At 41.5% G+C, this 25,322-nt stretch overlaps 1 long non-coding RNA gene across 4 annotated transcripts in view; it reads left to right on the plus strand.

Annotated features, from left to right (window-relative positions):
- The first annotated feature begins 220 nt into the window (after positions 1-220).
- LOC145421413 (uncharacterized) overlaps positions 221-25,322 on the plus strand; it is a 142,170-nt gene continuing 117,068 nt past the window's right edge. For 2 of the 4 annotated variants that reach the window (XR_013902765.1, XR_013902766.1), the window contains exons 1-3: positions 221-2,445; positions 4,304-4,383; positions 8,308-8,428. This is a non-coding gene — a long non-coding RNA (uncharacterized LOC145421413). The remainder of the gene's footprint in view (positions 2,446-4,303; positions 4,384-8,307; positions 8,429-25,322) is intronic. The other 2 variants (XR_013902767.1, XR_013902764.1) reach the window with 2 other exon arrangements.

Consider the following 25,322-nt stretch of genomic DNA (forward strand, 5'->3'; position numbering starts at 1 on the left):
GGTGAGATGAATCTCTTTTAATGGCCAGCAGGTGGCATCACTTCTGGTTACAATGACACTTCTGATTAAAAAAAAAGAAACCAACTGCTCCATACTTCAGAAAACATTCTCAGAGTAATTTTATGATCCCAATTGCTAATTCACATCTACTTCAATAGAGCATGATGCTCAATAAGGTAAATGATTGTCCCTTTTCTAATAAAATAACTAATAAATCAAAGTATGCTTCAGGGTCTGGATACATTGTGATGGGCAAGTCCTTAGTTTTTCAGTCAGATTCACCCCTCATCTGGTTATGAAATAAAATGGCGATGGGCAACTAATGCCAAACTGGAGGCGTTAAAACAAATCAGTGCATGACATCACAGGATAGTGGATAGATAGTGGGTAGTGAACACAGGCTACATGGATTATCTCTGTTTCAGGACAGAGACAGTTATTCCTAATATTAGAATATCATTCTAAGATATTCTACATTTATGCTCTGTTGTTTGTACATTGAATCCATATGTATCCACGTTACTTGAGAAATGATGTGAATCTCATGTTTCAGCAAAATCCCAAAGTTGCTCTATTGGCTTGAGCTCTGGGGACTGTGGAAGCCATTTAAGTAGAGTGAACTCATGCCATGTCCGAAGAACCAGATTGAGATTATCTGACATTTGTGATATTGTGTGTTATCCTGCCTGAAGCAGCCATCAGAAGATGGGTACTCTGTGGTCATAAAGGGATGGACATACAATAACATGGTCAGCAACGATAACTAGGTAGTCTGTGGTGTATAAACAATACTCCAGATTCTGACCCTACGTTCTGAAGGATGATTCAGAAAGATTTATCTGAGCAGGCAATGTTTTTCGAATCTTTTGTTGTCCAATTCTAGTGCGGTTTTGTGAATTGTAGCCTCGGGGTCCTGTTCCTAGATCACAGAAATAGGACATGGTTTGGTCTTTTGCTGCTGTATCCAGTCTGCTTCAGCGTTCAATGTGTTGTGCATTGAAAAATGCTCTTCTGCATATGTTGGTTAAAACAACTGGTTATTTGAGTCATTGTTGCCTTTCTGTCATCTGAAAGCAGTCTGGCTATTCTCCTCTTAAATTTGGCATTAACGAGGCATTTTCACCCAGTGAACTGCTGCTCAAGGGCTAGTTTCTATTTTTTTTTTTACCATTCTTTGTGAACTCTAGAGATGGCTATATGGGAAAATCCCAGTAGATCAGCAGATTCTGAAATACTCAGACCAACTCATCTGCAACCAATAAACATGCCATATTTAGAATCACTTAGGATCGCCTTCCTAATTCTAATTCCCAGTTTGAACCTACATGCTTAAGTGCATTAAGTTGTTGCCATGGGCGATGGGCTGATAGATATTTGTGTCAATAACCAATTAAATAAGTGTACCTAATGAAGCTGTCATTGAGTGTAATATAGCATACAGGACCAAAGCTAAGGTAATCAAATTCTAATGCAGTGGATTTTTCAATACTAAATATTTTTTTCTTATAACTTGTAGGCAGCTCACATTTGTGGCTTATGGTAAAGCAGAGAAACCATTTCTTGCTCCTTTGCTCACAAAGTTTTTGGTTTTTGGAAAGGTGAACACTGTCGTGGTCTTCTGTCATTTGACCCAGGGTTTAGAGTTTTCTTGTGTTTTTCTCATTTTGTATTATGATTTATGTTTAAGTCCACTTTGTTAGTCTTGAGTTTATTCTATAGTGCCAATATTGTTCTGTTTAGCTTTTGTTTATTAGATTCCCTCTCGTGTGTTTGCCCTCTGTGTCTCTTTCTGTGTGTCTGTGTTTGTATTTGTGAGTTTTGTGTCTTGCTTCCCTCTTCATGTTTCATTCTGTTCCCCCCTGCCTGTCATGTTTATCCATGTTTCCCCAGTCATGTCTCGGCGTGTCTGTCTGCATTTCTGTGTTCCGGTTACTTCCTGTTTTACTTTGGTGGTCTCCTGTCTGTGTGCTCCAGGTTTTGTTTTCCTTCTCTTACTTTGAAGGTACCTCGTCTCATGTGTTATGTTTAGCTTTCCGTCCTCTATCTCGTTGAGTGTAATTTGCCCCAGCTGTGTTCCCCATGTGTTTCCTGTTCCCTCGTCAATCCCTGTGTATTTAAGCCCTTTGTTTTCTTCTGTCCAGTGCTGCGATCTCCCTCATACCTGGCTGTGTGTTCTGGTCCTAGTTTAGTTTCTGTATTGACTTGTGCCAGCAATAAAGCAGAGTTTTTTTGAGTTCACATGTTGCCTCTGAAAGTCTGCATTTGGTCCTATCTGCCTGCTCCACACACAGTTACATGACAAACACTCCAGATTCTTTGGGCGATGAGTGGTAGAACACCTTCGGATGCTATTTTTTGAGTTGACTGAAAGGAAAGGCATGACCTGAAAGAGAGGAACTCCACCACCAGTTCTGGCTTTCTCAGCAAAATCACCCAGCAACCCAGGTACACCATGCACCTGCATATGTTGGCAACAGTGTTAGCTGCTCTTGTTGTAGACGCCACATAGATTTAACGCAGAGGGCTAAATTAAGCTTTGTTCACTTTATTTTCAGTTCTATTTCAGGTGAATAGGCATGGCAGTGTTATGTGAATATGCCCTCAAAGTGTGAAAATTGGATTATGTGTTTAAAAGTACCAATTATTTCTGCAATTATTTACAATACCCTCTGTGTGTCTGCCTACCTGTGGTAGGGCCTTGAGAGAAAAATGGTTTTCTTCTCTGCTCTGAGCACAAGCCCATTTATTAAGGTGTGTTTATCATTCATTGTGACCCGGGTTAAGTGTCCTGAGAATTATATTTAAGGCTGTGGGTCCCAGTTGGCAATTAAGTACAATTCATTACAGCAGACACACAGCCCTACAGGGGAAAAGGTAAGAGCCGTGGCAAAACACTACGGCATGCACAGGAGAGAGAAATAGACGAGAAAGGAGGGGGGGCGTCAGGTTGATTTTGGGTTTTTTTTTAAAGCAAAGAAAAACAGGAGGGGCATGTGTCGGAGGGAGTGAATGTGAGAAAAAAGTGAAGATTGTTTGTGTGGAAGAGGTGTGTATCCTGGAGAGGGAACAGAATTAAAATAACCAAGAACAAGATTCTTGGCAGAAAGACTGGGATCGCCAGGAGAAGCAGAGTTGTATTTACCAGACAGCTTGACTGCACCCTCACCTGATGGTGTGGTCTGTGAGGGTTGGGGCTCCTCACAGAGAGAATTTCATGCCTTTCATTTGTTGCATTTTGATGTGGAGGGTGTAAGATGTTCTGGTATTTTCTTGCCCTGCAGAGTGGCGCCCCAGTGCTGGCACTCTTTTGAAGATAAGGCTCCCAGCTGTGAAGGGTGGACTCTTCAAAAAGTTTTTTTTTGTTTATATATCAAGTGCACCGAAAGCTCTTGAACTAACTCAATTACTCATTTATGCTGTCACTTATGGCAAAACAAATACAGAGGAAGTTGGCTCTAGTCTGGGCGCTTGCATTGTTTGCCATTTGGTACTATAGATTCATTCATTCAACAGTTTTTAATTTTGGCCTTTATCTTCAAGGTAACCCTCTGATCTGCCCCTGTCATTGATTTATAACGCTGCTGTTAAAAATCTACAATTGCTTGACGTAAGCTCACAGAGGCAGATTTACTGAGCATTTAGAATATAATGTGACAGGCTTTCTGACTCTGGCACTGTGCACGTTATTTGTTATGGCTGCCTGGAAGCACACTTCCTGTCATTTAAGATGCGCTTTGCACATTTAGTAGATTATCCAGTGTGCCGTGCTGATTGCAGGAAGTGCACTGATAGTTATTGTGTTAGAAGTGATCAGTTCATTTGAATTGAGCCAACATTGTACAAACTCTGCATAGGTAACAAATATTTACATCCATATATACTCTTATTCATATAGTATACAGTACTGTGCAAAAGTCTTGAGCCACCCATGTTTCTTTATATTTGGTTAGATAGGAAACGGGTGCAAAGATTTATTGAAATGTACAATCATACATAAAACCACAGTATAAAAGGCAAAGACAGAGTTTGTACAGTCTTAACAAGCTTGAAAGCAAAGACCTGGGGTGACCAACTTTATTCTTTAATAAGCCGTGAACTCTTTTAGCCAACCTTTATTGTCATTTCTTTAAGTAGTCTTCAGGAATAGTCCTCCAGGCTTCTTGAAACACATTCAAAGGTCTTCTTTAAATATTGGCTGCCTTTTGTTCCACTTGCTCTCTGCTTGAATAATGTTGAAATTTGGGCTCCTGGGAGAACGATCCATGACTGAAAGTGTTCCATTGTGTGTGTTTTTTCTATTCAGGTATGCCTTTACTGTTTGGGATCATTGTCATGAAAAATGAAGATGCTGCCAATCAGACGCTTCACATGTCGTATTGCTTGGTGGGTAAAAATCTGAAGGTACTTTTCTGTGTTCATAATTCTATCAACTTTGACAAGATCTCCACTGCCACTGGCTGAAAGTCTCCACCCTATTTTACAGATGGCTGTAGATGTAGACACTCGCTGTGTCACTGCATCATTTCATGTTTGGCACTGATCACCACCTGCACTCATGTATATATCTTTCTACGTAGCACTCATAATTCTTATTCTCATGTATATATCTCATGTATATCTCATGCACATATCTTTCTTTCTACATAGCACTTTAATTCTTATTGTCTGCACTGAAGCACCGCAGCAATTTCCTAATGTTGTAAACCTCAACATCTGGCAATAAACCCATTCTGATTCTGATTCTGATTCTGATTCTGTTGCGCCTCTCTCTCTACCTCATCTGTACATATTGATTTCAACCAAATTTCAAATTTAGATTCATGAGACATGTTGCCACTCATTTTATGAGTGTGTTTTGCATTCAGGTGGCATCCCTCAGCCTTTTCTCTCAGTTTACCTTCTTTAAAATACGCTTCTTAACAGCCACTGAGACCATTTATGCTGCAGATCATGCCTTTTTTTTTTTAAACTAATAGCACTTTGAGAATCTTGCTGGAGTAACAATATTAATGTATTTATGCAAACTGTGTCTTACTTGGATTAAACTGAAGAACAAAATGATATGCTTTTGCTAACTTGTGTGTTACATGTAGACACAATACTGATTTATCCCTGGAGTTAAGTGTCTTTTATATGCCTGCGTGATTCATAGGTCAGTGTTAAGAGACTTAACAAAGACTGGACTGCAACTGAGTGAACAAACAGCCAAGAAACACTTTGAAAGCCTAGACAACACATCAAGTCTGGCCTAGTTGGAAGCATAATATTAAGAAATAAGGGGTGGCTTAGAGTTTTGCACATGACTGTATATTTTTCACAAGCTGGTAATTACAGAGCCAAGTCTGAACATTTCCTGTTGGAATGTGCACTCACTGTTTTTCACCTGTTGAAATAACTTTGATTGACAGCTCAGCTCTGAAGTTTTCATAAGGGAGATCATTTTATGGTCGGGGAAAAAAGCTAATTTTATAAAATCAGTGAAAACATCTGATCAAAATGAAAAAAGTAATAAAGTCTGCAAAACAAGGTGTAGAAGTTATATACCAAATTCTTGCTTCTCATGACTTGTATGCAATGGCAGCTGAATTGGATAGTCACAGCTGCTGCTGCTGAAGGGGAGTTATTATGCTCTTTCCCAGCTCATTATTTTTATTCTTAGACTCTAGTCGAGTGGCTCTTTGCAGTTCAAAACAATCTTGTACAGAGCCTTTGTGCAACCCTTCAGTTCATCCATTATCTGAGACAAGCCACTTTAATGTCCTTCCCCCTCCTGTTAAGCCAACTTTCTTCTAATTGGCTGGTCCCAGTAAACAGAAGGTTTAAAAAGCAGGTGGGCGGGGCTAGCCATGTTTAATGTCAGCACTGACCACTGTCACAGTACACATATGACAGAAAAAAAAAGCTCTTATGTACTATTCCCACATTCGCTTTTGGAATACACATAACATGAATGCCACCATGTGTTTGGGGTACTCTTCATTTTGCTCACAGTAAAATCAATATAATTGAGCTCCCTGTGGAATCTGAATTGCACTGTAACTCGAGGATTTCACTGCAGCATTTCTGCCCAAAAGTAAACAAAGCATTAAAATGAAGAAAAATCTTAATTCAATATGAGCCTTGTTCATCTGTTTATTTCACAAACTTTTAGTCAATTATTTGAACGCTCCATTGATCTCACTGTAAACTGACTTCAGCGTGTTCATTCTTTGTCATAAAGAGAGGGTTGTTTTTTTTTTTTTCACTCACAACTGCTGTTCTTGTAAAACTTATTTACTGAGCTTCCCTCTTCAGATTTTTCAAAGGCTCTTTTGAGTAAATATGAAAGGGAAATGTTTCGATAGCTGCATGCATCACCGAGACAAACTCATATCTTACCATACAGTTCACAAATGCTCTGTTGTTTGCACTTTAAATACCAATTTTGCAGTCCTACCACCCCTTCAACCTCACCCTTTCTCCCTCCATTATTCTCTTCACCTTCCTTCAGGCCCTCTTTGCCATAATTATTCATTCATTCAGCTTTCTCATTGCATGTACGTTGGCTAAGAGGTGCAGTAATCTTTTTTTTTTTTTTTTTTCCTAGGATTTTTCTGTAATCCAAAAGAGCACATACCAGGTCTGACTGTGGGTCTTTTCATATTGAGGCTAAAGAGGCTGTGCTTCTGGAGGCTTAGTAGTCTTATTGTGAATGGCTTTTTGCATTTGCTCATTTTCTGCTGTTGCCATAAATGCTGCACACATGCTTAACAAAAAGCTGACAGTGTTCAAACAGCATTCCTGTTTTTTATTTTATTTTATTTTGTTACAGGTTAATGGTGAAAAGAGGTTTTCGGCTTAAAGTGTGCTCCTGATATTACAGCGTAATAATTGATTTTTACTTTTGTTGTTTAGCTGGTAAGTATTCAGTTAATAAGATTAGGAACAACAGCGCTAACAGCTCTGTGAGCACTTAAAAACAGAGGCGCTCTGAGCTAAAGGCTAGGTACTGTATACTGTTTATCACATCCCGCGCTGTATTTTAGTGGGATTGCATGCCAGCATTGATAATTAGCATTAAACACAAAGTACAAGTGAGGACAAGCTCCCACCCCGCGTACAAGATCTATGTCAGTGATGCTGGAGATCTCCTGCCTTCCCGACTTTTATGCTTGCAGGTTGTTTATCTGCTGCTGCTCTGACTCTGGGGCAAACACTTTTTTCTGCCTCCTTCTGCTTCTCTCTGACACAGCTAGCCTCTCCAGCACAGCCCCATAAAGGCTGGCTCTTTCCCTTTTTGTCTCCTCTTTTAGAAACAGCTAGTTCAATGCCTCTTCTTGCTTTCCTTACCTCCCCTCTCTCGAGGTGGGTAAGGTGAGTAAGTAGAGAGTAAAATTGTTTTCACTATATAAAGAGAAAGAGAACAGAAAGCTGTATATTTAAAAAGTGTTTACAGGACTATATTTTTAATAGCAATATGATTTATTTTTAAAAAATAATTCCAACAAAGATTTTAAGGAATGAGCAATCTTACCCACGGAACTGGATGATTATTTAAATTTTAATTTCAATAGCACAGAAATGTTCCATTTTTTTTATAAACATAGTAATAATTTCAAAGTGCGTGTCTGTCAGTCACATACTGTAAAACAGACAGAAAATAAGTAGGCTATATATGTGTGTGTGTGTGTGTATATATATATATATATATATATATATATATATATATATATATATATATACACTTTTTTTTTTTTTTAAACTAATAACATTAGGTTTGTTAGTGCTATTATATAATGTATGTAATGCAATGCATATTGCATTATTTCACTTAAAACTGTGCAGGCCAAATGGATTTACATGTCATGAACTTATAATGAAAAACTGGAACCTCCTACAAGAAATGCAAGTAGATTTTGAACTGTAAAATATTTCATGGATTCAATTCAACTTTTGCTTGCTTTTGTTTCCTGAAGATCCTCATGGAAACGCACTGCTAAAAGAAAAAAGCTGCTGCATACCATAGTCAGTCTATTGCTGAGTGTCACTGATGGCATTAATGTTTGGGCAGAAACTGTCAAATCACTGTTGTACTCACTGTCTTCCCAGTCATGTACTTGCCTGCAAAAGGCTCACGTGGCAGAGAAAACTTGGATAACCTGTGTGGTTTTTCTGCCTTTTAAATAGAAACAGAGTAGTTAGTGCACCTTTAACAGTGTTTCCAGTTGTCAGATATGTCTTAAGTTTGTTGTTTACCTCTGTGCAAAGTGAGGATGGCTATTATTAGTCAGTGTTGTTGATTCTGCAGTTCTGTATTCACCTCTCCAGGCTCCGCTTGCTGCTCCCGCAGCTGCCACACATCACTTCAGGAATCTGATGAACTGTACCAACCTCAGATTAACCTCCAGCCCTGTCTTTCTTTTTCTGCAATCCCAGACCGTCACTGGAGGTGAGTCATTCACTCACACGCTTGGCACATGGGAACTAATGCGCACACACCACCTATGCCTACACAACCTCACACACACATGCACATGCGCACACACAAGGAAAGTGAAGTTCCTTCATTGACAGGGTTATAGAGAGGTTTTAAATCCACCTGCCCTCCACTGTCAGACAGGCCCTGCTAAGTCTGGAGTTTAATAGACTCAGGCAGACAGCTCTTGGAATGGAAGAGAATATCTTTTAAGATATTCAAGTGCAAGTTTTGGTAATTCTCTCAAATATAAATAGAATTTGAAGACTCTTATTGTGGAAGAAATTTAACAGTAAAGAAAACACCAGACAAATAAAAAAAAAATACAAGTGTAGATTTGGGTAAAACAAAAGATCTTTTGAATAGGTGATGGCAGATGGTCAACAAAGTCAGTTTGAGGACAGCAACTGACAGCGAGTGGCTGCAGACCTGGTTTCTGTCTTCAAAGCAATTATGTCAAAAACAAAGCATAATTGTGGCAACATCTCATGTGCAATGCCACTCCCATTCAAACCACTAACCATCCAGCTTTTGTTAATGCTAGGCTGGTTTACATTTCTTTGTCTGCTCAGGTTGCGTGTTTTTGGTGTTTTTAAGATTTATTTATTTATTTAATTTTTTTTCTAATGTCCAAATGTGTCCTGATGCATTTTATTATAAGTGTTTTCAAATTAAAACTGAACTGTAGGCTTTACACTGAATGCATTTGTTTAGCAATGCAAGACATTGTGTATATATTGCTGCACAAACGTGAATGACAATATTGTTGTTAAAGTTTTCAGTCCCATCATTTGTTTCTAATCACGATCTCCTGCGAGCGTGACGATGAGAAGTTTCCTTTCTAATGCAATCTTATAGCCTTAGTTTAAGATATCTGTAGCTTATGTGTCTCTTCAACTGTGTTGAAATATAAGAGGCATGGCTTCTACAGAGGCTCAAGCAGCTTTAGTGTTAAACTTTAAGCTTTTGAACAATAAGTTATCTTCAGATATCCCATTATAAAGACACATATCCATTTTTGAGATATAGAAAAATAGTGAAAGTTGTTTCATGCCAAGTCTGATGCAATTTGCTGAATGAGATTTGATTATCAACTCAAGACTTTTACTTGTCTTCTTAATCCCAAAATGTGCACTCTACTCTTTGCAGCTGGCAGATACTTACTTCAAACAGGCAATTGTGGGTAACACTGGAGGAGTCTGATACTGCTTGTGAACTGCAGGCATTACTATTACTTTTCTGGTGCATTTATAGTATCACAGCACCCAGCATTTAACCTTTTATGGGGCAATCGTGGCTCAAGAGTTGGGAGTTCGCCTTGTAATTGGAAGGTTGCCGGTTCGAGCCCCGGCTTGGACAGTCTCGGTCGTTGTGTCCTTGGGCAAGACACTTCACCCGTTGCCTACTGGTGGTGGTCAGAGGGCCCGGTGGCGCCAGTGTCCGGCAGCCTCGCCTCTGTCAGTGCGCCCCAGGGTGGCTGTGGCTACAATGTAGCTTGCCATCACCAGTGTGTGAATGTGTGTGTGAATGGGTGGATGACTGGATATGTAAAGCGCTTTGGGGTCCTTAGGGACTAGTAAAGCGCTATATAAATACAGGCCATTTACCATTTACCATTTTATGAATGTAAAGAAATAGCATGGTACTTTAGAAAATCTGCTTTTCCATAAAATCATAAAATATTAAACATGAAGCTGCAGGTGGTATGTGGTTAGAATTGCTTGGATAGCTCTAGAGATGGGAAAAGCAGAAAATACCCTGGCTATACCCAGTGGTAAAAACAAAATCCACTTGTTAAACAGCACAAACGACCACATTATAGCTGGTTTGTTTGAGCCATACATAATCGAAATGTAGCAACAGCAATTAGTCTTAAAGCTGGGTGTCCTATGCCAGGCACTGTAATGTCTTTGTGTTAACCTGGCTGCTGGCTGAAGCTTCAGATTTAACCTAGAAGCAGGAGAATTTACTCTTTTAAACAACAGCCAGTATTAAAACTTTAAACTCCAAAAATAAAAGCGACTAAAACTAAATTATCAATATTAAAAAGCCACATTTATGCTGAAACACTATTTACAAAAAAAAAGCAATGCACCTCAATGCCCCTTTTCAAAAGTTTCATTAACTCCCTGTAAACGGTGTACCAAACACGATAGTGAAACTACATGATTGGTATTGCAGCTGACAGTGCCTCATATGATGTTAAGTCTTTGTGTTAAATCTAATGGAAAAACTATTGAGCCACAACCAAATGTTTATAGAACTTCGTGGCTTCTCACTGTAACTCTTTTAAACGTCACAAATGAACTGTAAGAAGGCAACTCTTTGATAGCTTTGCATGAAATATTCTCTTTATGCACTTTAGTTTTCAAAGTTCACCTTTGCTGTTTTTTATCTGAACCTTAAATCTGCTTCTTTGTAGCAGTTCAGCAGTTACAAGCCAACACCTCTGCTAAATGCATAATAGGACAGGACGTTTTGTTTGTTTTTTTTCGTGCAGGAAAAAAACCCCTACTCTACGCTTTGAGATTGAGTAGATAACCTTCACTCAATGAAGGTGATTTGGAATTGTCTAAGCTTCAAAGGTGTGTGCTGAATATTTGGTTTCAAACATGTATCAGGTGTTTTTTGGGTCAAGAGGAAAGCATGTGACTTTATTTTGTCAATACTGGGGTTTTAGTTTCTGGAGAATTCCTGAAGTAGATGCTCAAAACCTTCCTCAAGGACGCCTAGCATTTGCTAAATCTAACAGTCATGCATCTAGGCAAGACACAAAATGGGATTAGATCAACATCATAATTGTCCCCCACAATGAAATCAGGAGAGACGCTACGGATCGACCCTGGTCTTTTCACCCAAATGTCACCCACAATAACCTGGATGCCAGTGATTAGATTTTAATAAAATTTGTGTAGCTTAGAGGGGCTGATGGCTGTCATTGCTTTGTTGTGGCATTTTACAAATTACGCTGGCTAACAGGAGAGGAGCAGAACAAAAATGACATGATGTTCATCTCATACTCAGAATCTTCAGTGGCAGTGAATTACATTGTCTTTTACTGACAATTACATTACCATTACATCATTTCTTTATAACCATTACCTTTATAACCATTATAATAGTTTATATATCAAATAATATAGCCGATTATTAATAAGAAACAGACTGTATCTGCAATATGTTAAATATTAACAGTGTATGCAAACAATGCATACATTGTGCAAATACTCTCAAGGGCCACTTTATTAGGTATACTTGTTTAACTGCTACAGTGGGGCAAAAAAGTATTTAGTCAGCCACCGATTGTGCAAGTTCCCCCACTTAAAATGATGACAGAGGTCAGTAATTTGCACCAGAGGTACACTTCAACTGTGAGAGACAGAATGTGAAAAAAAAATCCATGAATTCACATGGTAGAATTTGTAAAGAATTTATTCGTAAATTAGGGTGGAAAATAAGTATTTGGTCACCTCAAACAAGGAAAATCTCTGGCTCTCACAGACCTGTAACGTCTTCTGTAAGAAGCTTTTCTGTCCCCCACTCGTTACCTGTATGAATGGCACCTGTTTGAACTCATCATCTGTATAAAAGACACCTGTCCACAGCCTCAAACAGTCAGACTCCAAACTCCGCCATGGCCAAGACCAAAGAGCTTTCGAAGGACACCAGGAAAAGTATTGTAGACCTGCACCAGACTGGGAAGAGTGAATCTACAATAGGCAAGCAGCTTGGTGTGAAGAAATCAACTGTGGGAGCAATCATCAGAAAATGGAAGACATACAAGACCACTGATAATCTCCCTCGATCTGGGGCTCCACACAAGATCTCATCCCGTGGGGTCAAAATGATCATGAGAACGGTGAGCAAAGATCCCAGAACCACACGGGGGGACCTGGTGAATGACCTGCAGAGAGCTGGGACCAAAGTAACAAAGGTCACCATCAGTAACACACTACAACGGCAGGGAATCAAATCCCGCAGTGCCAGACGTGTTCCGCTGCTGAAGCCAGTGCATGTCCAGGCCCGTCTGAAGTTTGCCAGAGAGCACATGGATGATACAGCAGAGGATTGGGAGAATGTCATGTGGTCAGATGAAACCAAAGTAGAACTTTTTGGTATAAACTCAACTCGTCGTGTTTGGAGGAAGAAGAATACTGAGTTGCATCCCAAGAACACCATACCTACTGTGAAGCATGGGGGTGGAAACATCATGCTATGGGGCTGTTTTTCTGCCAAGGGGACAGGACGACTGATCCGTGTTAAGGACAGAATGAATGGGGCCATGTATCGTGAGATTTTGAGCCAAAACCTCCTTCCATCAGTGAGAACTTTGAAGATGAAACGAGGCTGGGTCTTCCAACATGACAATGATCCAAAACACACCATCCGGGCAACAAAGGAGTGGCTCCGTAAGAAGCATTTGAAAGTCCTGGAGTGGCCTAGCCAGTCTCCAGACCTCAACCCCATAGAAAATCTGTGGCGGGAGTTGAAAGTCCGTGTTGCTCGGCGACAGCCCCAAAACATCACTGCTCTCGAGAAGATCTGCATGGAGGAATGGGCCAAAATACCAGCTACTGTGTGTGCAAACCTGGTAAAGACCTATAGTAAACGTTTGACCTCTGTTATTGCCAACAAAGGTTATGTTACAAAGTATTGAGTTGTATTTTTATTATTGACCAAATACTTATTTTCCACCCTGATTTACGAATAAATTCTTTACAAATCCTACCATGTGGATTCATGGATTTATTTTTCACATTCTGTCTCTCACAGTTGAAGTGTACCTCTGGTGCAAATTACTGACCTCTGTCATCATTTTAGGTGGGGGAACTTGCACAATCGGTGGCTGACTAAATACTTTTTTGCCCCACTGTATGTTCACTCAATGTGTTAAGGCCATGTTGAGATGTCAAGATCATGTGCTGAAGTTCCACAAACTGGTGATCTAGTATGATTCTCCCACACAGATATTTCTAGGGTTCACAGAGAATGATCAAAAATGAGGAAATATCAAGTGAGAATGGTACAAGCTCATGGGAAAACAACAATAACTGAAATAATCACTTTGTTATAACTGAGGTATGCAGAAGGGCTTCTCAGAATGCACAACATGTCAAACCTTGAAGCAGATGGGCTACAGCTGCAGAAGACCACACTGAGTACCACTCATGTCAGTTAAGAACTGGAAACTGAGGCTACAATTCACATGGCCTCAACAAAATTGGACAAGAGAAGGCAGGAAAACTGTAGCCTGGTCTGATGAGTCTCACTATCAACTTTCGCATGATAGTGAGAGAGAGATTTCATTGGCACACTTTAATCTCCTCAGTACAAAACAAGCACAAGTTAAACTCCACAGCCTACCTGAGTATTGCTGCTAACCATATCACTTCATGGCCACAGTGTACCCATCCAACGATGGCAGCTCAAATCATCCTTAACTGGCTTCTTCAACATGACAAAAAGTTTGCAGTACTCAAATGGCCTCAACAGACACCAGATCTCACTCCATTAGAGCATACCTGGGACAGCTGAAAAACTAACTATGAGATATTATCATGTTAATATGGATCACAATCTCTGAGAAATTCTGCCAATCTCCCATTCTGCCACATGAACTGAAATCTGCTTCATTGTCATGAAACCCTTTGAGATGTGTGACACGGTGTGTTGTCAAACTGGAAGTAGCCATCTGGAGATAACAATTTGTGAAACCCAAATGGTGCCAAGAAACCATTCCCAACACCTTCACACCATCACCACCACCACCGTCTGAGTTCCTGTAGTCTTTCTGACCTCTTATCAGCAAGGTGGCTTCTGACTGTGGTGCTTGAAAATTCCAGCAGTTTCAGAAATACTCACATAGGCCCATCTGGCACCAACACAATACACGTTCTGGTGCTTGACGTGAACGTTAACTCAACTGAACCCAAGTTCGGCTCCCCATTGAGCTCAAAGATTCTGCCAGCAGAACTGAAGCTCCTTCGGGATGTGGTTCTGAGCGAGAGATGACCAAGCTAATTGTTTTCAACTGGCCTTTTGAGCAGCGATGACCAGCTCACAGGAAGGGGTTGTGACCTCTCGCCGGTGTCCAGGCATGTGTTAAAAGCCTTCCCACAGTGCAACATGCCCTGGACTAATTTCACACCCTTTCTATTGTGAAGGAGCCCAGCTGTGCTTGTGTACATTTAAGTTTGGGATATTTCTGTGTGATTGAGTTTGTAGACGCTCACTCTTTTTTCTTTTTTTTCTCTCTCCCCGTATCTGTTTGCCTTTTTCCTTGCGTGGGGAGGCCACATGTCCCCATGTATTCCTTTTTGTATATGAATTTGTGTCTGGGTTTAGTTTTGTCATCCTCGCATGGTGGCCCACAATAAAAGCAGCTATGCCTTTCAGCATGATTTGTGTCGCACAGACGATTCGTCTTAGTGAGGAGCGTTTTCCACATGCCTGCTTCTCTCTCCACACTCGGTGGGAGAACGTCTCACTAATCCAATTTAGAACTAGGAAAACAGATTTCTGTCATGCAGTGCCACTGAAGAAACACGGTCTTTCTATAGTGTGTCTTTTATAATCATAAAGTGGGCTTTGCAGCTCAGAGGGTAGTTTTGTATCATTAAGGGAATACATCCACATACATAAGCACAGTGTCTCAGTTACGCTGTTCAATGTTATCACTAGTCCAAAAAAAAGAGAATCTGATGGTGTCACATATCTCTGATACATAATCTATCATTTATCTCAAAGCGAAACAGGATGTTTTTGCTGCGGTTTGGTTCATTTACTGGCTTTTTTCATGTTTGAAGATACTTACACTATTTTTTGTTCCCAGTCATTTACTCCACATTCAGTAGTATGGGCCAGTCCAAAGGGCAGAGGATGGCTAACCCTGAAAAATGATTGGCTCCAGTGGTGCCCCATGACCAATAGCATTGGACAGTAATACTGTTAAGCTTACAATGTTCAACAACACTGAATGAGGGCATGGATTTGTTGCCTTCCAGCAGGAAAGCAACTTAGTATATTTACTAGAGCTGTGCAACATTAGAAATTTGGGTATAGATTCAACACGAAGTAAATACAGGGCCAGTATTGCTAATATCAATGCAGATATCAATATTTTAACTGGTAAAGGCAGTATATGTAGCAGAGGGCAGTGTGTTGTGATTTGTAGGAATCATCAATTTGCCAAATTTCGAATAACACGAAATCACTGAGCATTTCACTTTCCATAATAATTAGTTAATACATCAATTCACATCTGGAATGTAAATGTGCCTGCCTCTAAAGCACTGTGGAGCAAATTGTTTAAATCTGACCTACGGTTATAAAAATATGAGATAGTCTTCAATTTAATTTGTCACATATACAGTACAACGTGTAGTGAAATGCTTGTGTCTGAACTGCAGATGTAGCCACGCCATTCCAGGGCTTGGGTTTTAGCATGGGGTGTCTCCAGGTCCAGAGGTGTGTAGTCTTACCACTACACTATCCAGCTACACAAAAAGGTTTAGTCATTTTTTTTATATTTCATGTTATAAGTATATTTTAAAAATTATTTCTGTATAACATAATTTAATGAGCTACATACAGAACCAGTGTTAGTTAATAGTATCAATACTTTAATCAGTTTGCCCACCTCTAACATTTATCCAAGTACTTTACTGAAGTACAGACTAATATATCAAAAATAGGTATTTTAGATTTATAAATGCATATAAATATATATATTTATATGTATCTAAGTTGCTTTGTGTTAGATTACTTTCAGCTTATACTCTATTATATTATTATTTGAATGTAAATTTTGACATTTTGCTCTATATCATTTATTTTAAATTTTAGTTACTCATCGTTCTATTGGTAAATTGCAGTATTCTAGCTCAAGCTACCCCTAAATCATTAACATTAATATTACACTATGTCTGTGAAGGTTCTCAGTCATCCAGGTCATCGTAGTCAAAGGAGCTTGCAAAGAAAAGCGTCTGGACTTCTTTAAGTTACTTGAAGACGTTTCACCTCTCATCCGAGAAGCTTCTTCAGTTCTAAGGTCAAATGGTGGAGAGTCCCAGATATAAACCTAGTGGGAGTATCCCCCCACAGAGGGACAAAAGGACCCCCTGATGATCCTCTAATCGCCTGAGCCAAGGTGTGAAACTGGGTGTGGGTCCCAATCAGCCAGAGTTTTGGGTGCGCTCTTTGTGAAACCTGACTGATTGGGACCCACACCCAGTTTCACACCTTGGCTCAGGCGATTAGAGGATCATCAGGGGGTCCTTTTGTCCCTCTGTGGGGGGATACTCCCACTAGGTTTAAATCTGGGACTCCCCACCATTTGACCTTAGAACTGAAGAAGCTTCTCGGATGAGAGGTGAAACGTCTTCAAGTAACTTAAAGAAGTCCAGACGCTTTTCTTTGCAAGTGTGACCTCTGTGTAGTGTCTTCTCTGGTCTGCATTCACAACAAAAAGGCAATGGTTAGAATGCTCTCTTTTTAATGTCGTGGGCAATCAGCACAAAATCTCGCAGGAATCCTCCATTATTCTGAGGATTACATTTCCACTTGCAGTGTGATCGTATAGTGGTAAATTTATACAACCAAAATAGAAAAACTTCAACACCATTAACATTGCATGTTAAATTTCCCAAATGAAAGGAATATAGAAATATATTTTAAAGCTGTACATGAAACAATGTAAATTCTCTAAACAGTGTGGCACAGTCACATACCTGCATTCACAACAAAAAGGCAATGGTTAGAATGCTCTCTTTTTAATGTCGTGGGCAATCAGCACAAAATCTAAACGGGAAAGCAACAACAGAGTTAGCTAACTATGCTCCCATTTTGTTTCCTCTCCTCCCAATAAAGAAATCTCACATAAACGTGCACTGAGTTCAACATAAAGACTGGAGAAATGACCCGCAACAAATGATGTATAAACAACAAAAATAATCGGGTCAGACTGTATTACTTTAACAGCCTGCGATATGATTTTTCCTCCCCACGACATTTGCGCATTCCTTACCTCGCAGGAATCCTCCATTATTCTGAGGATTACCCAGAATCCCTTGCCCTTTGTGAATATTGCAGGGTCACTTTTTCGACAGTAGGTGGCGCCAATGTCCCATTTAGCGGGATTTAACTTCAACTCTATTTAACTATGTTACACAAGCTCCTTTGAATATTACACTATATTATGCTATGCAGCAATGCCTGTTTGAAAATTGTGCCCACATATTTTCTACTCCAATTTTCTGCACTCATTTTATTTCTGATGAAATATTGTGATTCCCTCTCTGTGCCACCTATTTAAAAAAATCGTGGAAACACCACTGGTTGCCAGCAAAGCCGTGAATGCAGCACCAGTGTCCCAGAGGTGTGTTGTCCTTTGGATGCTCTTGTTGTATTTTTGCCTATGCTTTTCCCTGTCTGTGTACTCAAGTTACAATGAATAACAAATTAACAAATTGGTGACTTGCACCATGATGATCCGTGGGGTAATCCTCCACTGTGTTTTACTGCTGATTATCCAGGTATTCTGTCTCACACATGCAAACAAACCATTGTGTGTGGACTGGTAGGCCAGTGATGAGCTGGCAGATATCCACAGATGTAGATCCCAAATGCAGACAAAAAGCTGTTCCAGTTGGTTAATTTGTGTTTGCTGTCGATCAGGCTAGAAAACCAGCTCTTAAAATAATTCATATAAAGAGGTGATTCTTTTTAGAAAGATTTGGGAAGCCTGTGCCTGTAAAGTTTTATGGTAGTTCTTCAATTCCTCAGTTTGAGCCGTTAAAGGTAACATGATGCATGAGGCTGTTGCTGCGTGAAACTGGTTGCAAAAAGGTTGCTGCATCACAAACCTGCTTGTGATCGCTTCGGTTGCTATCAGGTTGGCATGATCACCTGTAGTTTGCATGAAAGATCCAGATTTGTGTCTAAACACCATCAAACTAACCACCGAGAGGCAGTGACACTTGTAAAAAAAAAAGAAAAAAGTGAGATGCCAAATGGAAACAGAAAACGATCAACTTTGAAGTAAAAGTCGTGCTTTTTCTAGCATGTCTGTTTCAGTGGTGATGTACAGTTTTTACTTTAAAGTTGAACAATCTCTAGTTCAGATTTGTGTCATGCTTTTTGCAGTTTTGCTACTGCTTGGTGAGCAGTTTGCTAATGTTTGCAGACAAGTTGGCATCTTCCATGCAAACTATGGGAGACTGCTGCAACTTGCTAACGACCAAAGAGCTTTTTTTGTTTTTTGTTTTTTGCACCACCATATACCTCCTTTTGACCCATTGCATGTCCTGCAACAACCAACAGCCACTCACCAACAATACATAATTTTTACCTAACAACAACTGGATACTTCATACTGGTACTCGGGTTGTTGCACAATATTTATTGTATTATTTTATTACTTGTCATTCTATTTTTTAAACTATTTATTTATTACTTTTTAAAATTCTGTTTCTTTATTCTTTTTCTTTTCGCTCTGGGACCATGTGTATGTAACTTCATTCCACCTCATGTAAACATGTGATGTGAATGACAATAAATCCTTGAATCCTTATCAGGGGGCGACTGACTGGTCTTTAACTTCACAGTGACTTCCAGCAACAACTTCCCCAATAATAACCTGTGGGGAAAAACAAATATTCCCTAGTGGCCAGCGGTAGCCATGACTGGGGCCTAAGAAAGCTCCTTAGACCACATTAATTTTGATGATTTAAATAAACCTCTTTGGGTGAATTCTGCTTTTAAAGTTACCTTGGGAAGTTTTCAACCACTTGCGGTACTATGGAGCAAAGTTTTTGACATTCATTCCTTTTTTACTTTCAAACAAACATGATGAAGTGATTTGTCCAAAACAAATTAATTACAGCGGGCGGGTGAGATTACATATGCTTTTTAGAATTTCATGCACATGCTGAATAAATGGTTCAGATATTTACAAATCAATAAAAACATGCACGTGCGCGAGACATTAAGTGCTGCCGTGTACACAAAGTAATGGATGTGCATTCAGTTTGTCAAATTACACTCATTTTTCTTCTGCGTCAAGTTTGTATTATTTGACATTTAATAAAAGTGACTTGAAAAAGACCATGCCCTGTTATTCATGTATTGTTGTTTCTATTTGAATTTGGCTAAAGGATTGTGTAACCCAGACACTTTTGTCTGGGTTACAGTTTTGTAACATAATCACAGTCATTTAGAAGGAAGTAAATCTAAAATAGTAGAAGGTTGTCCTTGAGTCATTTTGTGAGATAACATGAATTTACACAATGATAAAATTCTCAGTGGTATAAGATAGCAGTGATAACATAATGGCATGATAGCTTTACTTTTATACCAGCATTGCTGATTTTGAAGTCCCATAGTCTTCCTTTAATAGTACATATCAGAAGAAACTGACTTGTGATTTCTGAGTCTGAGACACTTATCTGCTGATCATTTAAGCTCATTAGAAATAGTGCAATAGTGAAACATTTTAAAAAGCCAATCTTTATTCATTCAAATAGAGGTCACCCACATATTGTCTTTCTTTTGTAGATTATAAATTGCACCTTTCTTTCTCAGCCTCTTCTCCACCCGCCATCTCTCAGCGTTTGAGAAAGTCGACTGAATTTAAATGGGATAAATCATAAATCTGATTAGGTGAATATTCTCTGTGATCTGCAGGGCAATATGGAAGAAAGGTGATGAATTGAAAATGATGAGGAGACTTCTTTCATTTTCATTTTTTTCCCCCCCTCTGTCTGTCTTCCGATCCACCCCCCGTTAGGAGTTTAGTTGAATAATTTACTAGCAGGGCCATAATGTGAGGTACTTCATTAGATTGAAAAGCTCTCTGGTGTCAACTGAGACGTCTCCTAATTGAGAAGCCTTTGATGAATCTCGATCAGAACTATGACAATTTCAACAGTCTTGAGACATATTACAGTAACCTATAATTTAAAAAAAAAGTTGCCACAGAGGTTTTAATATGTCTCTGCAAATGGTCATTAATTAACTATAGCTCAGAATGGACCGAAGCACACTTCCCCAGCCTAAATCAAAAACTTGATCTTAGCTTAAAAACCAAATAGCAGGCTGATGAGTAGGGATGGGTATCGAAAACCGGTTCTTGTTGAGAACCGGTTCCCACTGTTTCAATTCCTTGGAATTGTTTGCCATTTTTGCAAACGATTCCCTTATCGATTCCAGTCGCCCCGAATGACGTCATCACGTTGTGGAGCGTCATTTACCTTGCAGGAAACACGGCGCGTAAGCAGCTCAAACGCTCAAAAGTTTGGTTATACTTTACGAGAACGGATGACAACAGGGCAACTTGCAATACTTGCAAAGTAGATATTTAATTTAAGGGAGGAAACACTACGAATATGCAAAAGCATGTGCTCACAAAACACGCGATGACCTTAAATGAATGTCGTGTTTTTAATTCCGCTCCGGACTCGTGAATCTCAACCCAGCAGCAGCGGTAACGTTTGCACGTCCTCTCCCGTTAATGCGGCAGGTAAATAATCAACTAACAGTGCATATTATGTTAGCGCGATCTGCCTTATTACAAAACCTGCCATTACTGTGCATTTAGGTGACCGTGATGAGAGAGACAGAGTCTGGCTCAGATGCTGGCAGTTCTCGCTGCAGTCTACCGGTAGCGTCTCCTTTCAGGCCAGGATAGACGAATGTCACCGAGCAGTGACTAAGTTTGTGGTCAAAGGCTTGCACCCATTTGCCACAGCAGATGCCCTCGATTTTCAGTAAGTGAATGTCCTTAATTGTAGGCAGGGACATTACTGGATATTCTTGTGTAATTGCTACAGAATAATTTATGTTATACTTTTTTATTGCTACAGAAGAATATTTATTTTATTATTTTACATTTACAATTTTTTTTCCTGGGGCCCCTTTGACACCCCATTGAAGAGCCGTAGGCTGTGGATCTCTTAAGATCTCACTGTTGGGTTTGTAAGGCCATGTTACTCCTAAATTTCTATCTTGTTCAAAGAGAAGATATAAAACAAAGTTCTAAGCTAATCGACCTTAGTGTTCTTCTTTTTTAAAGAGAATCGATAAGAGAATCGATAAAGAATCGAATCGTTAAACAGAATCGAAAATAGAATCGGAATCGTGAAAATCTTATCAATACCCATCCCTACTGATGAGTGGTGCTTCTCTTTGAGGACTTGGAATTTAACATCTTTTTCTTTTTGTGGCTGTTTTTTTTTTTTTTAAGTTTGTTTATCAAATGGAGATTCTTAAAATTAAAAGGAAAAAAGTGTGCATTTTTTGTGCTCAGCTAACACTGAAACATTAATGTACTGATAAAAGTAATAGACAACATGTCTTTGTGTCATTTCAATTTCACTTACATAGCATCAAATTAGGGCTGTGCGATATGACCAAAATCTCATATCCCGATATAAGAATTCTATCGTCCGATAACGATATAAATCACAAAAATGTAACATTTTCTTTTTTTTTTTGGCCTGTCCCGTTTGGCTCTTTTGCCATCAGAATTGTTGTCTAAAGGCAAAGAAAGATGCCCAACGGATTTACTTTACCAAACTGACCATCCCAGCCTTGCCGTAATGGTCCATTTGATTCACCTTTTATTGTTTATTTTATTTTCACTTACTGAATACGGGACAGACTTGACTGGGGGAAAGAAGGGGAGAAAAAAAGAGGGAAAGAGAAACAGCTGAGAAGAGGGACGGGGGAGAAGGGCAAAAGACAAAAACCAACAGAACGGGCAGAGAAAAAAAATGCATATATCAATCACCTGGATCACCTGCTGAGAAAGAAAAAAGAAAGCAAGCAGAAGAGAACAAGAGTAATAGAATAAACAACATCACAATGATATATGGGAATATGACAGTAAATACTAAATGTTAAACATTATTGTGCAGCACATAAGATCAACAGAACACAGTGTGCTTTGAGGTAGGAGCCAAAAAGGGTGTAGTTTGTGGGTGTGATCACCCGTGTGTACACCTGTGAGCATGGACGCGCTTGTTTTTTGTTTTTTTAAAAGGTTCCTTCATGTAATAATCTGCTAGAGGGTGTGGGGGGGCCACAGCCCCATCCTCCAGGGCGTGAAGCAGGTGTGGAGGAGATCAAAACTCCAGACATCCAGAGGCCCCCAGAACACAAGAGACCAAGGAAGACCAACAGAGGGGCAGCCGCGCCACTGTCCCGGAAAGAGCTGAGGAGAGTCTCAGATGAGGGCTCACTCAGCAGCCGCGGAGCAGAAGCCAGGGGGAGTTGCAGTGACGCGCCTGTGAGCTCCGCCGGCAGCCAGCTGTGCCTGAGTGACCGAGCCCCAGGCCGAGAGGCCGGGGGCACCCCACCTCCGACGTGGCCCGAGCGAGCCCCAGGCTCCAGGCCCCGATAAGCGGCCGCCAAGGAGTGAGCCGGTGTGTACCTGGACGCCCATCCCCGGACACAAAGAACCACCAACGCACCGATGTCTGAGGGGGTCCGCCACTGGCAGGGGAAGTGGTGGTAGGGGGAGATAGGCCTCCAAACCTTGGAGGGCCTGAGATGTCCCCAGAGAGGTGGCGCCTGACACCCAACCTGACATATAGACACAGACATACAGGCACACACAGACACAAACATCCATTCCCACCCTCATGCTCTCATATGCACTTACTCCACACTCAACCAACGTGGAGACAGACATAAAGAGACGTTGTACACACGATCACACTCCCCAAGCGTACTCTACAAACCGGGTCTAGGTGCCCCCGCCCCTGGAGGGGGGAACTGCACCCAGACCCAGGTGGTGTTTCCCTTTTCCCTGCGGTGGGGGGAGGCAGACCGCCCCGACTCCGCAGCAGCAGGAAGGCTCCACACTCCAGACCGCAGTCGGACGGCCAACTCCTCCTCCTAGTCCTAGCCCCCCTGCTCCAGCAGGTCGCAGAGAACGGGGGTGAGAGAAGACTCCGAACCTCCCTCCACCCGTTCATTGTAATGTTGATGCATGTGTGTTCTAAGGTGCATTTAAAACCCAGGAGGGCTTGGAGCTACCTGCCAGAGAGCAGCAGGTAAGCGCATGGTCCCTCCTGCTAGCCCTCAATGTCTACGTGTATTTAAAATTGAGAGGTGGGCAACGATGCCAGGGGTGGGGTGTACACCCTGATGGTACTTTGGACTCCGTGTATCGTGCCCACCCCCAAGATCCTATATGTATGTGTAATGAGAGTGTGAGTAATGTGAATGTCTAAGTTGTGGGATAAAATTGAGGCAGAGGCAGCCAGAAGGGGACAGAGGGGGGGGGGGGGGGGGGTAGCCTCCTCTGCACCCTGGTGACATACCCCTACTCCAAGGCCCTGCATGTGTGGGTGGTTGTGGTGGAGCGGGAAGAGGGAGGCAGCTGGAGATGGGGAGGGAAGGAAGGGAGGGGCAAGTGACCCCTCCCTGGGGCCAGCTCCCCCGCTGACCCCAGTAGGCACCCCCATACTCCGCGCCCCGCCAGGGAAAGGGGGCCCAGGCCCATCCAGACCGGGCCCAGTGCAGCAGCGCCGCCCGGCCCCACAGAGCCCGGGACAGTCCACCCAACCCCACCACAGAGAAAACTGCACCCACCCCACCATCCACTCATCTTCCAGACTACATAAGACAATAAACACCCAGGCTGAGATCTTCCTCCACCTCTCCTGTATCTCCCCCTCCTGCAGAGGCAGCTCCTGAGGAGAGGAAAGCTCCTGCAAGATGTGACAATCTCCCCCACCAGTTGAAGAGCCCCCCAGGTGGCTCGACGCACCGGCGGCACCCTGCTCCAGGGCTGGGCCCCCATGCACCCACCCGCCCACAACCCCGGCAACACACCAACCAGGACCCAAGCCCCCGAGGCCCGGTCCGGGTCCCAGCCCAGAGACGGAGCGCCCCCAGAACCTCACGCCCATCCCGGACCCACCCAGGGGCAGCCAGGCTACCAGGTCAGTAACCCACGTCCGTCAGCACAGACCCTCCCCTAGCCCCGCTGCACGCAGCCGTGAGGAAACAGTCACCGGAGAGCCAACAGAGCCCCTAACCGGACATGACCGCTACCCCGGGTTGAGCCCCCAAGGAAAATGCCTCCGGGGAACCCCCCGACGCCCTAAGCCTGTCCCTACCCCCACACCAATCACAACAGTGAAGGCAGGACCAAACTAACATTTTCTGTAAATTATGTGAATCTCGGGCAGCTCGACTTGTGGGAAGTGTTTCCAGCTGCGCGTCATGTAGCTGGAGTCGAGTGTTTTAACCGATGCATGAAACGATACATTTTTAGACATAAGTTGTAACGGCCGCCGTTTTCTTTGTGAGTATTTATTACACGGCGTGCTGCCGGGAAAAGCCTGTTCTGACGTTTGAGTCTAAGGTTTATTTTTTAGCACCTGGCGGCTCTTTTTTACTTCTCATCCGTAAATAATCTGCTCTTTCACGTGATTCAGTTTATTTTGAAAAGTCTCAACAGGATCTTGAGCTTTATTGTGAAAGGTTTACGTGGTACATAAACAAGCGGACACGTGATGGTGTTACCATCATTGTTGCTAACGACAACGAAAAACAGGCGCGTGTTTGTCCGTAGTGTGGTTACCGTAAATGTCGGGCTATAAGCCGCTACTTTTTGCACAAGCTTTGAACCCTGCGGCTTTTAGTCAGGTGCGGCTTTTCTATGGATTGTCCATGATTTTTGTGATATCGTAAGACGATTTGTTTTGTTTGTTCCGCTGTTGTACGGCACTACGTTGCCTGGCGGAAGGATCGGGGTTCAAGAGTGGTATGTTAGTCACATGTCCGTCCGCCAGGCAACGTAGTGCCGTACGAAGTAGCGCGAAAAACAAACTTCAAAGTAGCGGTACGCGTTCAGCGG

Source organism: Astatotilapia calliptera, chromosome 17, assembly GCF_964374335.1.
Source record: "Astatotilapia calliptera chromosome 17, fAstCal68.1, whole genome shotgun sequence".
NCBI lineage: Eukaryota > Metazoa > Chordata > Actinopteri > Cichliformes > Cichlidae > Astatotilapia > Astatotilapia calliptera.